Source organism: Dendrobates tinctorius, unplaced genomic scaffold (genome assembly GCF_039654945.1).
Source record: "Dendrobates tinctorius isolate UK_male_01 unplaced genomic scaffold, ASM3965494v1 ptg000157l, whole genome shotgun sequence".
NCBI lineage: Eukaryota > Metazoa > Chordata > Amphibia > Anura > Dendrobatidae > Dendrobates > Dendrobates tinctorius.
This window is the reverse complement of record NW_027361824.1, coordinates 18,266,891-18,279,075: the sequence shown is the minus strand read 5'-3', so window position 1 is coordinate 18,279,075 and position 12,185 is coordinate 18,266,891. Positions and strand designations below refer to the sequence as shown.

The window sequence follows — 12,185 nt, the reverse complement described above, 5'->3', positions numbered from 1 at the left end:
ACCAAGCCTAAGACTTCAATTTCGTCTGGAGATAAAGTGGACAATGCCATGAAGGAGCCTTCGTGAGGGAACATCATACCGATCTTGCTCTCGGAATTATGGTGTGAGGTGGAATGATGTGCAGTTCTCAGATTCCACTAGTCTTCCTTCCAGGTTCACGAACAGCTCTGCATTGCATTGGTTTGGTTGAGGACCCAATGGTGACGCCATTTCTACAGAGTGTCTGAGGAGCTGGTTTTCAACACAACGCCATGCCGCATGTTGCTCGTGCTACTGTGAGCAGCCTGCATGTAAAAAATGATCTACCATGAATTGCATCCTCTCTCGGACATGTCTCCCATCGAGCTACATCTGGGACGTCATTGGCCGGTGATCACACAGGAGCTGCCAGCAGTGGATCTTGATGATTTACCCTAGTGCAATCAGAGGCAGAACCTTCCTCAGACGACCATTAATCACCTCCGCGATGGCAGCCGAGGCTGGAAGTGCTGGGATTTCTGCACGTGGCTCAGAATCCAGACTGAATAAAGCAAAATGTTTTGTAAATTTTTGTTTTTCACCATTTGCAGATCATGAATGTCCCCATCCTGTCATTTCCACAAATTCACCACTTTTCCTTCTTGGTTTTGCAATTTTTGTAGAGGTTGAGTACTTTTCAATTTGTGTAGAAGGACCAATGGCTTTGTGGATACTTCCCAGATTAGTTCATGATGTCTGCTGCAGCCACCTCCATAGTTGTCGTGTATTTTGAGTGCACATGAAGTATAGGGATGTGGCCATATTGCATCTGGGACCAACGTGGGTGTGATGACCTGAATGGTCACCTGGATTCCTGAGTTGTATGTTTGATCGGTGTCTTGAGTAGCAGCCACTTTAGTTAATTCTTTTGAACGCGTCATGTCAGATTTATTTGGGACTGTCATACATTAAAAAAAACGAAAGTGCTGAAAAACTTTTTAGAACTTCGCTTCCTTTGAAGTTCTTGTGTCAGTCCTTGTTACACGCTGATGTGCTCAGATGGGTTTTTGGGCTTCTTTAATAATTGAGATTCTGCACGGTAAGCAGGAAGCCCCCCTCCATTTCTGATGTATCGCCTGAATGCTACGGTAGGATGGACTCTGTCACTTTCACGTTATGACATAAGAACCGTGTCCTGATTTTTATCATTTTCGGCAGAGTTGGCGCTTCGTAGCTTGCTGCAATTAATGTACAGGTCAGCGGTTCCCATTAGCTGTGAGGACTGAACGTGAAGCGGCTTTACAGCACGTAGCGGCACGATCAGCGGGTTCCAAAGGGATACGTGACATTATGCGACTTGTATATACAAGAATTGCTAAAATATAGTGGACAAATGTATGTGCCTCCTTCTATTGGAGGATGTTTTACCATGTTAGCCAGCCCCATCTTCTCTTGTTGGGACTCCTTTGCTGATTAAACCCAGTCTGGGAAGGCAATGTGGCCCAAGAATTGTGCTTTGACGTTTCCATGGGCCAAACCCGAGACTGCCATACACAATGCCAAGCAGCAGCAGCTAAAGCCAGCAATTCGGGAGCGATTGAGGTTAATTGTATGGACTTCAGAATCAACTCTCACTAGCAAAAATACCCCAAAATGGACTTGTTTAGAGCTGGAACTGTGAGACCATGTTGTAGTAGCGGCCCTCGAGAGGAACTCTGGTGCACCAGATTGTTTAATTTAATACAATTTTTCATAATTTATAATTCCTCTAATGATCAGGGACTTTTTTCTATCTGTAAAGCTCTTGTTGGCATTCACAGTCTTCTGTTGCAATGAATTAATCATTTCTCCCAGTCCAGCGTCTGTATTTGCCGGATTGCAGTGATACGTGAAATTGTCATACTTGCTGTGCAGGTCCCGGGCGCTTTACTTGGTACATCATTAAATTGTCCTTGACAAATACTGCACAGGGGCGCATGACTACAGACATGACTCGTAGCCAGTCTGTGTCACCAGCAGTAATGAGCAACTGCAACTAGTATGTACAAGAAGTTGGCATGAATATTTACAAAAAGCGTATTCTGCCTGATCAGTCTCATGTGCTTTAACCCCTATGTTACATGAGCCAGCAAGCGGATGACACTGATATTAATAATGCTGAACAGCTCTGGGGTATAATACAGGAGGTAACTCAGGATCAGTAATGTAATGTACACAGTGACTGCACCAGCAGAATAGTGAGTGCAGCTCAGGGGTATAATACAGGATGTAACTCAGGATCAGTAATGTAATGTATGTACACAGTGACTGCACCAGCAGAATAGTGAGTGCAGCTCTGGAGTATAATACAGGATGTAACTCAGGATCAGTAATGTAATGTATGTACACAGTGACTGCACCAGCAGAATAGTGAGTGCAGCTCTGGAGTATAATACAAGAAGTAACTCAGGATCAGTAATGTAATGTATGTACACAGTGACTGTACCAGCAGAATAGTGAGTGCAGCTCCGGAGTATAATACAGGATGTAACTCAGGATCAGTAATGTAATGTATGTACACAGTGACTGCACCAGCAGAATAGTGAGTGCAGCTCTGGAGTATAATACAGGATGTAACTCAGGATCAGTAATGTAATGTATGTACACAGTGACTGCACCAGCAGAATAGTGAGTGCAGCTCTGGGGTATAATACAGGATGTAACTCAGGATCAGTAATGTAATGTATGTACACAGTGACTGCACCAGCAGAATAGTGAGTGCAGCTCTGGAGTATAATACAGGATGTAACTCAGGATCAGTAATGTAATGTATGTACACAGTGACTGCACCAGCAGAATAGTGAGTGCAGCTCTGGGGTATAATACAGGATGTAACTCAGGATCAGTAATGTAATGTATGTACACAGTGACTGCACCAGCAGAATAGTGAGTGCAGCTCTGGGGTATAATACAGGATGTAACTCAGGATCAGTAATGTATGTACACGGTGACTGCACCAGCAGAATAGTGAGTGCAGCTCTGGAGTACAATACAGGATGTAACTCAGGATCAGTAATGTATGTACACAGAGACTGCACCAGCAGAATAGTGAGTTCAGCTCTGGGGTATAATACAGGATGTAACTCAGGATCAGTAATGTAATGTATGTACACAGTGACTGCACCAGCAGAATAGTGAGTGCAGCTCTGGAGTATAATACAGGATGTAACTCAGGATCAGTAATGTAATGTATGTACACAGTGACTGCACCAGCAGAATAGTGAGTGCAGCTCTGGAGTATAATACAAGAAGTAACTCAGGATCAGTAATGTAATGTATGTACACAGTGACTGTACCAGCAGAATAGTGAGTGCAGCTCCGGAGTATAATACAGGATGTAACTCAGGATCAGTAATGTAATGTATGTACACAGTGACTGCACCAGCAGAATAGTGAGTGCAGCTCTGGAGTATAATACAGGATGTAACTCAGGATCAGTAATGTAATGTATGTACACAGTGACTGCACCAGCAGAATAGTGAGTGCAGCTCTGGAGTATAATACAGGATGTAACTCAGGATCAGTAATGTAATGTATGTACACAGTGACTGCACCAGCAGAATAGTGAGTGCAGCTCTGGGGTATAATACAGGATGTAACTCAGGATCAGTAATGTAATGTATGTACACAGTGACTGCACCAGCAGAATAGTGAGTGCAGCTCTGGGGTATAATACAGGATGTAACTCAGGATCAGTAATGTATGTACACGGTGACTGCACCAGCAGAATAGTGAGTGCAGCTCTGGAGTACAATACAGGATGTAACTCAGGATCAGTAATGTATGTACACAGAGACTGCACCAGCAGAATAGTGAGTTCAGCTCTGGGGTATAATACAGGATGTAACTCAGGATCAGTAATGTAATGTATGTACACAGTGACTGCACCAGCAGAATAGTGAGTGCAGCTCTGGAGTATAATACAGGATGTAACTCAGGATCAGTAATGTAATGTATGTACACAGTGACTGCACCAGCAGAATAGTGAGTGCAGCTCTGGAGTATAATACAGGATGTAACTCAGGATCAGTAATGTAATGTATGTACACAGTGACTGCACCAGCAGAATAGTGAGTGCAGCTCTGGAGTATAATACAGGATGTAACTCAGGATCAGTAATGTAATGTATGTACACAGTGACTGCACCAGCAGAATAGTGAGTGCAGCTCTGGGGTATAATACAGGATGTAACTCAGGATCAGTAATGTAATGTATGTACACAGTGACTGCACCAGCAGAATAGTGAGTGCAGCTCTGGGGTATAATACAGGATGTAACTCAGGATCAGTAATGTATGTACACGGTGACTGCACCAGCAGAATAGTGAGTGCAGCTCTGGAGTACAATACAGGATGTAACTCAGGATCAGTAATGTATGTACACAGAGACTGCACCAGCAGAATAGTGAGTGCAGCTCTGGGGTATAATACAGGATGTAACTCAGGATCAGTAATGTAATGTATGTACACAGTGACTGCACCAGCAGAATAGAGAGTGCAGCTCCGGGGTATAATACAGGTGGTAACTCAGGATCAGTACAGTACAGGATCAGTAATGTATCCCGAGTTACATACTGTATCATACTCCAGAGCGGCACTCACTATTCTGCTGGTGCAGTCATTGTGTACAAGCATTACATTACTGATCCTGTACTGATCCTAAGTTGCTGGATCAGAATAGTGAGTACAGCTCTGGAGTATAATACAGGATGTAACTCAAGATCAGTACAGTACAGGATCAGTAATGTATCCCGAGTTACATACTGTATCATACTCCAGAGCGGCACTCACTATTCTGCTGGTGCAGTCATTGTGTACAAGCATTACATTACTGATCCTGTACTGATCCTAAGTTGCTGGATCAGAATAGTGAGTACAGCTCTGGAGTATAATACAGGATGTAACTCAAGATCAGTACAGTACAGGATCAGTAATGTATCCCAAGTTACATCCTGTATTATACCCCAGAGCTGCACTCACTATTCTGCTGGTGCAGTCACTGTGTACATACATTACATTACTGATCATATACTGATCCTGAGTTACATCTTGTAATATACTGTATCATACGCCAGCATGTAAACGCCACAAGTAGAAGTGGAGCCTCTGTGACCAGAGCAGAGGGCTGGGGGAATGGTAGCAAGACGAGTGTGTTTTTTTTTTTTTTTTTTTTTTTCTTGTGTATGGCATGTGTGTAAAAGCTCATACTATATGGAGGGGCTCATTCTGTATATGGGAGGTTATATGGGGATTCATGCTGTATCTAGGAGGCTATGCGGGGACCCATACTGTATCTAGCTAACTATGAAGGGCCTCATACTAATAATAATAATAATAAATTTTATTTCTATAGCGCCGACATATTCCGCAGCACTTTACATTTCAGAGGGGATTTGTACAGACAATAGACATTACAGCATAACAATAATCACATAGATCATAACAGATACCAAGAGGAATGAGGGCCCTGCTCGCAAGCTTACAGTCTATGAGGAAAGAGGTAGACACGAAAGGTGGGTGGTAACAGTTGCCCTGATTGTATGGACCAGCCGTAATGTTAAGTGTGTAACAGTACAGACGCAGAGGGCTAATGGATGCATAAAGCATGTGGGAACATGATGCGGGGAACCTGGTTATGGTAAAACTTCTGGCTGTGCCACACAGGGATAGATTACTATAGATACTGTACATAGGGGGTTGGGTGGAGACTCATACTCTATATAGGGGTATGCCTGCATACATAACACTGCTCAATATGAAGCTATGCAATAATATAAAATGTTAATATTGAGCAGCATTGCTTTCAGCCTATTGGTTCGGGCACCACAGTCACTGTCTCTCATGTGGCCCCTCGGGAATATTAATCTCCCACCTCTGCTCTATTATGTATAGTGCTGTACATAAGGGAAATATTTGCGCAGCGCTCCGCTATCTGTCGTCTTCTATCTACAGATGTGCACCACCAGAGCACATGGGTGCTCGGTCATGTGACTATCACATGATCTATTAAAGGGGATCATGGGTCATGCCTCGTGATACCTCTGGTACCTGGGGGGTCCCTCGTCTTCTAAACTGCCCGAGGCCCTGGCTACTCTTAATCCTCCCTTGGTTATGATCTCTCCTTTTTCGAGCATGTGCTCATGCTACGTGCGGCTGGCACCTTTTATACAACGTGTGGCGCTTCGGGTGTGCCGGGTCATCACGCAGAGGATGATTGAGATGAGCGGGTTTATCTGTGAGATGTCTCCGTTCCCGGCCTCAATCACATTCCGGCTCTTTCTGCCATTCCTTTCTAGATGTCTACTGTAAATATTTAAAGGTTAATATTAATCCAGACATGGCGGAGATAGGAGGCTTCATCTTTACTGGTCAGTCTGGAGCAGATCGTGTAAATAGAGCCGGAATGGCGGTGCATACCTCCCAGGAAGAAGTCGGGGGTCACCCACAAGCGCTTTACTCATCTGAAAAACCCCTTAAACATACTTGAATTTTAATATAAGGAAAAGTTCTGCAGCTTCGATTATTCTTTGACTTTCGGACCTTTATTGTTTGGACACTTCCCCCTTGCTGTCAGTGAATGGGGTCTGCGCCAATTTATATTTGGAGGCTGAAAACTTGTATAGATCTAAACTTCTTGGAGCTGAGAGTTTGCCTCATATGGTACCCACTGTGAACACAACACTCCATAGTGATCCATTTCACCTGTCCTGATACATTGTAATGAGATCAGGAGGGGAGTGAAGCTTGGATCTTGTGTTTCTTTTTATTGTCTCATAATGTAAACCAGAAGGTTCCCATTCCACCCGGAACTTGGGTTGGATTCAGTGCAGTTCACACACAGTAGTTTTGTCTTATGACAAGCACACAAGGAGTGTCATTTTCCTGAGAGTTCAGATGCAGCTCAGCCACATGTCATGTGTGATACTAGTAGCTGAGATGTTGTATCCATCTGTACTAGCATGTGTGTTACTGTCTATTGTTGGGTTTCTAAGCTTTTTACGTTCGATTTCGATGCTTTCATATAGAATCGCTCAATAATTAATTTTTTTTCCATTGTGGAACAATACATCCTGGGAAACTTCTCCAAATTTTCAGTCTTTCAGATACATTGTGCTGTGACTGCGATGACCCCCCCCCCCCCCCCAGCTCTGTTCTATCCTCCCATGCTCATTAGCGTGGCCCTATCTCGTGCTTCCACCTCTCCCCCATAACACCGTCCTTCACAATCCCCTCTCGATAATCTGCGGCCTCATTATTTCTCTGTTCTCTCTTGGCACATCGAATGCAGAATTTTGCCATAAGCCGGGCTCGGAGCGCTTCCTGCTCGGTGACAGTCGCAAGGACGCTTTAAATGGCCACTCTGCCTGTACATGGCGCTCACAAGACTTCACCCACTAAGATGCCCCAGAACCTGAAATACAATGCCATATCCAAATGATTACCCTATACAGTGGTGGCCAAAAGTATTGACACCCCTGCAATTCTGTCAGATAATACTCAGTTTCTTCCTGAAAATGATTGTAAACACAAATTCTTTGGTATTATTATCTTCATTTAATTTGTCTTAAATGAAAAAACACAAAAGAGAATGAAGCAAAAAGCAAAACATTGATCATTTCACACAAAACTCCAAAAATGGGCCAGACAAAAGTATTGGCACCCTCAGCCTAATACTTGGTTGCACAGCCTTTAGCCAAAGTAACTGCGACCAACCGCTTCCGGTAACCATCAATGAGTTTCTTACAATGCTCTGCTGGAATTTTAGACCATTCTTCTTTGGTAAACTGCTCCAGGTCCCTGATATTAGAAGGGTGCCTTCTCCAAACTGCCATTTTTAGATCTCTCCACAGGTGTTCTATGGGATTCAGGTCTGGACTCATTGCTGGCCACCTTAGAAGTCTCCAGTGCTTTCTCTCAAACCATTTTCTAGTGCTTTTTGAAGTGTGTTTTGGGTCATTGTCCTGCTGGAAGACCCATGACCTCTGAGGAAGACACAGCTTTCTCACACTGGGCCCTACATTATGCTGCAAAATTTGTTGGCAGTCTTCAGACTTCATAATGCCATGCACACGGTCAAGCAGTCCAGTGCCAGAGGCAGCAAAGCAACCCCAAAACATCAGGGAACCTCCGCCATGTTTGACTGTAGGGACCGTGTTCTTTTCTATGAATGCCAATTTTTTTTCTCCTGTAAACTCCATGTTGATGCCTTTGCCCGAAAAGCTCTACTTTTGTCTCAACTGACCAGAAAACATTCTTCCAAAACATTTTAGGCTTTTTCAGGTAAGTTTTGGCAAACTCCAGCCTGGCTTTTTTATGTCTCGGGGTAAGAAGTGGGCTCTTCCTGGGTCTCCTACCATACAGTTCCTTCTCATTCAGACGCCGACGGATAGTACGGGTTGACACTGTTGTACCCTCGGACTGCAGGGCAGCTTGAACTTGTTTGGATGTTAGTCGAGGTTCTTTATCCAACATCCGCACAATCTTGCGTTGAAATCTCTTGTCAATTTTTCTTTTCCGTCCACATCTAGGGAGGTTAGCCACAGTGCCATGGGCTTTAAACTTCTTGATGACACTGCGCACGGTAGACACAGGAACATTCAGGTCTTTGGAGATGGACTTGTAGCCTTGAGATTGCTCATGCTTCCTCACAATTTGGTTTTTCAAGTCCTCAGACAGTTCTTTGGTCTTCTTCCTTTTCTCCATGCTCAATGTGGTACACACAAGGACACAGGACAGAGGTTGAGTCAACTTTAATCCATGTCAGCTGGCTGCAAGTGTGATTTAGTTATTGCCAACACCTGTTAGGTGCCACAGGTAAGTTACAGGTGCTGTTAATTACACAAATTAGAGAAGCATCACATGATTTTTCGAACAGTGCCAATACTTTTGTCCACCCTCTTTTTTATGTTTGGTTTGGAATTATATCCAATTTGGCTTTAGGACAATTCTTTTTGTGTTTTTTCATTTAAGATAAATTAAATGAAGATAATAATACCAAAGAATTTGTGTTTGCAATCATTTTCAGGAAGAAACGGAGTATTATCTGACAGAATTGCAGGGGTGTCAATACTTTTGGCCACGACTGTACATCCGTCAGAAAATGTTATGTGGATTTGTAATGAAATTGGCAGAAATAATAGAATAGATCGTGGAAGAGGCAGATCTAGGGTTTGCTCTGCACTAGGGCAAAAATTCAGTTTGGTCCCCTCTTATGCTGTACATCACAGGCTGTGTGCCCACGTTGCGTTTTTTGTGCATTTCCACAGCGTTTTTGCCGCAGCAGAAACGCTTAAAAAAACGCTAATAAAACACATCCCCATGCATTCTTATGGGATTCCGCAGTTGCTGTGCCCATGCTGCGGAATTTCCCGCTGCGGAATCGGATTGTGGTAAAATCCGCAGCACACCCATTATTTCTGCGGAATCGCAGCGATTCCGCCGCCATAGGATTGCATTGAAACGCTCACTTCACGCATCTGACTATGTCCACCATGAATAAAGTGAGCGCTTCCTGTGCAGATGGTACCCAGGGTCTGAAGGTGACTCTCCTCCATGCCCTGGGTACCATATTCCTGTAAAAAATATTATTAAAATAAAAAATAGGGATATACTTACCCTCTGTCGGCCCCCGGAGTGCTCCCGCCTCTCAGCCACGCTGCCGGCATCTTCCGTTCCCCGGGATGCATTGCGCGAATGACCTCTGATGACATAGCGGTCTCGCGTGATGCTACGTCATCAGAGGTTATTGTCACAAGGCATCCCTGGGAACGGAAGATGCCGGCAGCGTGGCTGAGAGGCGGGAGCACTCCGGGGGCCGACAGAGGATAAGTACTGGTATATCCAGATTTTTTATTTTTTTTAAATTATTTTTAACTTTCTATCTTTTACTATTGATGCCGCACGCATAGGCAGCCTCAATAGTAAAAAGATGGTCACACTGTTCAAACACTATACTTGATAAGTGTGACCAACCTGTCAATCACTTTTCCAAGCGATGCTTCAAATCACTTGAAAAGCGCTAGCATTCTGCAAGCTAAAAGCGCTTGCAAAACGTTTGTGTTTTGTGGGAAAACGCATTTGAATTCCGCATGCGTTTTACCCGCGGTGGGGAGTTGCGGAAATGCTGCGGACATTTCCGCAGCATTTCTGCAACGTGGGCACTTAGCAATACAGTTAGAGTATTTGTCATGTGACCACTTCTGCAGTTTCCACATTGCGTCACGTGCCAATTTGGCTCCTTTTCCTGCTTCCATACTTTTCCGTGGTATGCATACTTCTGGCCACATTCCGACTAGACATGAGCGTCCTCGCTCAATTCACACGTCTAGTCGGAAGGTGGCCACAAGAATGCATACTTGCGGTCACATGACAGCTCTGTTTTGCCGCTGGCACCAGAGCATCCTCAGTATGTTCTGTACACAAATTCAGGCTTCGCAAGTGAAAAACCTGGACAACCACTTTAATGTCCTAACATAAATACAAATGTAGTAATCCTTAACTAGTCATACAGCACAATTTTTTATTAACATACCATAATGGTCGTGTATCACATAATCTTAAAAGTTATGGATTGTTACATGTGTACAGGATCAGAGCCAATAATGGTATATGCAGGTGGTGGATGTCCTAATGGTGCAACTTGTGCAGCTGCTGCTGGGGCCTAAGTGATAAAAGTCCACGTCTATTTCAAAAGCATGTTAAATTGTGTGTTTGGCCAATAGCGCATATTTAATGTTCTGGCACAAGGGCCCTATTCAGTTTGTGCCTGCTCCAGAGTACATAAATACATCACCAGAACCATCATCAGTACAGGATATAGCACTGGAACCACCGCATGAGGGGGCTGATGGGAGCCAGTACATGCATGTATCTATGATCTAACAAATTGCTAGAAAGACCCCTCTTCCCCTTTTATATATTCTCTGAGCTAGCTGTCAGTTTAACCATCAGTGTTGCTGCCTGGTAGACACCTAGGACCATTGAATTAGGTGGCTTGATTGTGCCCTTTTGCTTGTGCCCTTTTGCAGACAGGGCCCAGGGCAAATACCCCACCTACTCCCCCCTAGATAGGCTTCTTTATTGCAGAATATAGCCAATACATATAGGGCCTCCTGAAAGTGCAACTAACGCCACCACACTCTAAAGACAGGAGGGCTTGATACTTCATTGAGAGTCGATTTTTTTTTTTTTTGATTCTTGAACTAACTCATGATTTGACTGAGCCTCTCTCTTTGAGGTCCCCATAGCGGCTTCATAGGTTGCATCTATGATAGATGTGTTTGTTTTAAGGGATTATCCGGAGTTGAAAACAGTGCCACCTCTGTCTACAGGTTGTGTGCAGTATTGCGACCAGCCTTACACACATCAATGTAGCGACCCTGCAATCCAAGACATAATGAACATGGGTGACCTAGACCTGGCACTGACCGAGCTTCTGTCTCCAATTTACTCCTAGCAAGGAACCCCGGTGCAGTATGTTCCTTTACGGCGACGGAAGTGGGGTAGACTGCAGAAATATACAAGATCATCTGCCAAAAAGCACATGAAGTAGACTTAACAGCTGAGAGCGGTGAGCGGCCAGTAAAGGCCCACACACCGTGCGGTTACATCAGCGTGCGAGATTTCTCCAAACCTGGCAGCTGCGAGCTCCAACCTCCCCGAGAATGACTGCTGGCGACCTGGAGATGAGAATGAGAACGTCTCCCGTGATTTCTTCTCCGTAGCTGTCTATACATTTAGACATCAATGTCGTCACTAGGTTTGGACGTTGACCCTCAACACAAGGCTTGATGTTCAAACATGTCATTCAAAATGGTACAGCCTGGGATATAGGGTCACGAGAGCCTCATGTCTGGAGTGTATGTGGGCCTACAGCAACGCAGCACCCAGCCGTGCCTGCTTTGTGCCACCTTATGGTCTGGAAGCCGTACGCTTTACCATGTCTCCCACTTGGGCCTACTAGAAGAAATGATTCTGAGGGACCATCCTCCATCTATACAGAACATGTACATATTCATTACTAAGCCCTCAATGACATGCTCCCAAAGTTATGATGCGGCCGCTATGTAATGAGAACTCCGATCCTGGCCGTTATACCCTTACATGCCTCTGCCAATAGAGACTGCGGCATCTAAGCAGTTCTATAGTAAGAGCTGGCCAAGGAGCGTTGGCCAGTAATTTTACCTTACC

General features: G+C 44.4%; 1 protein-coding gene across 1 annotated transcript in view; it reads left to right on the top strand.

The window, feature by feature from the left end:
- The window catches only part of GAB2 (GRB2 associated binding protein 2), a 137,858-nt gene that overhangs the window by 80,902 nt on the left and 44,771 nt on the right, over window positions 1–12,185 (top strand). The gene's annotated exons all lie outside the window — the stretch shown is intronic.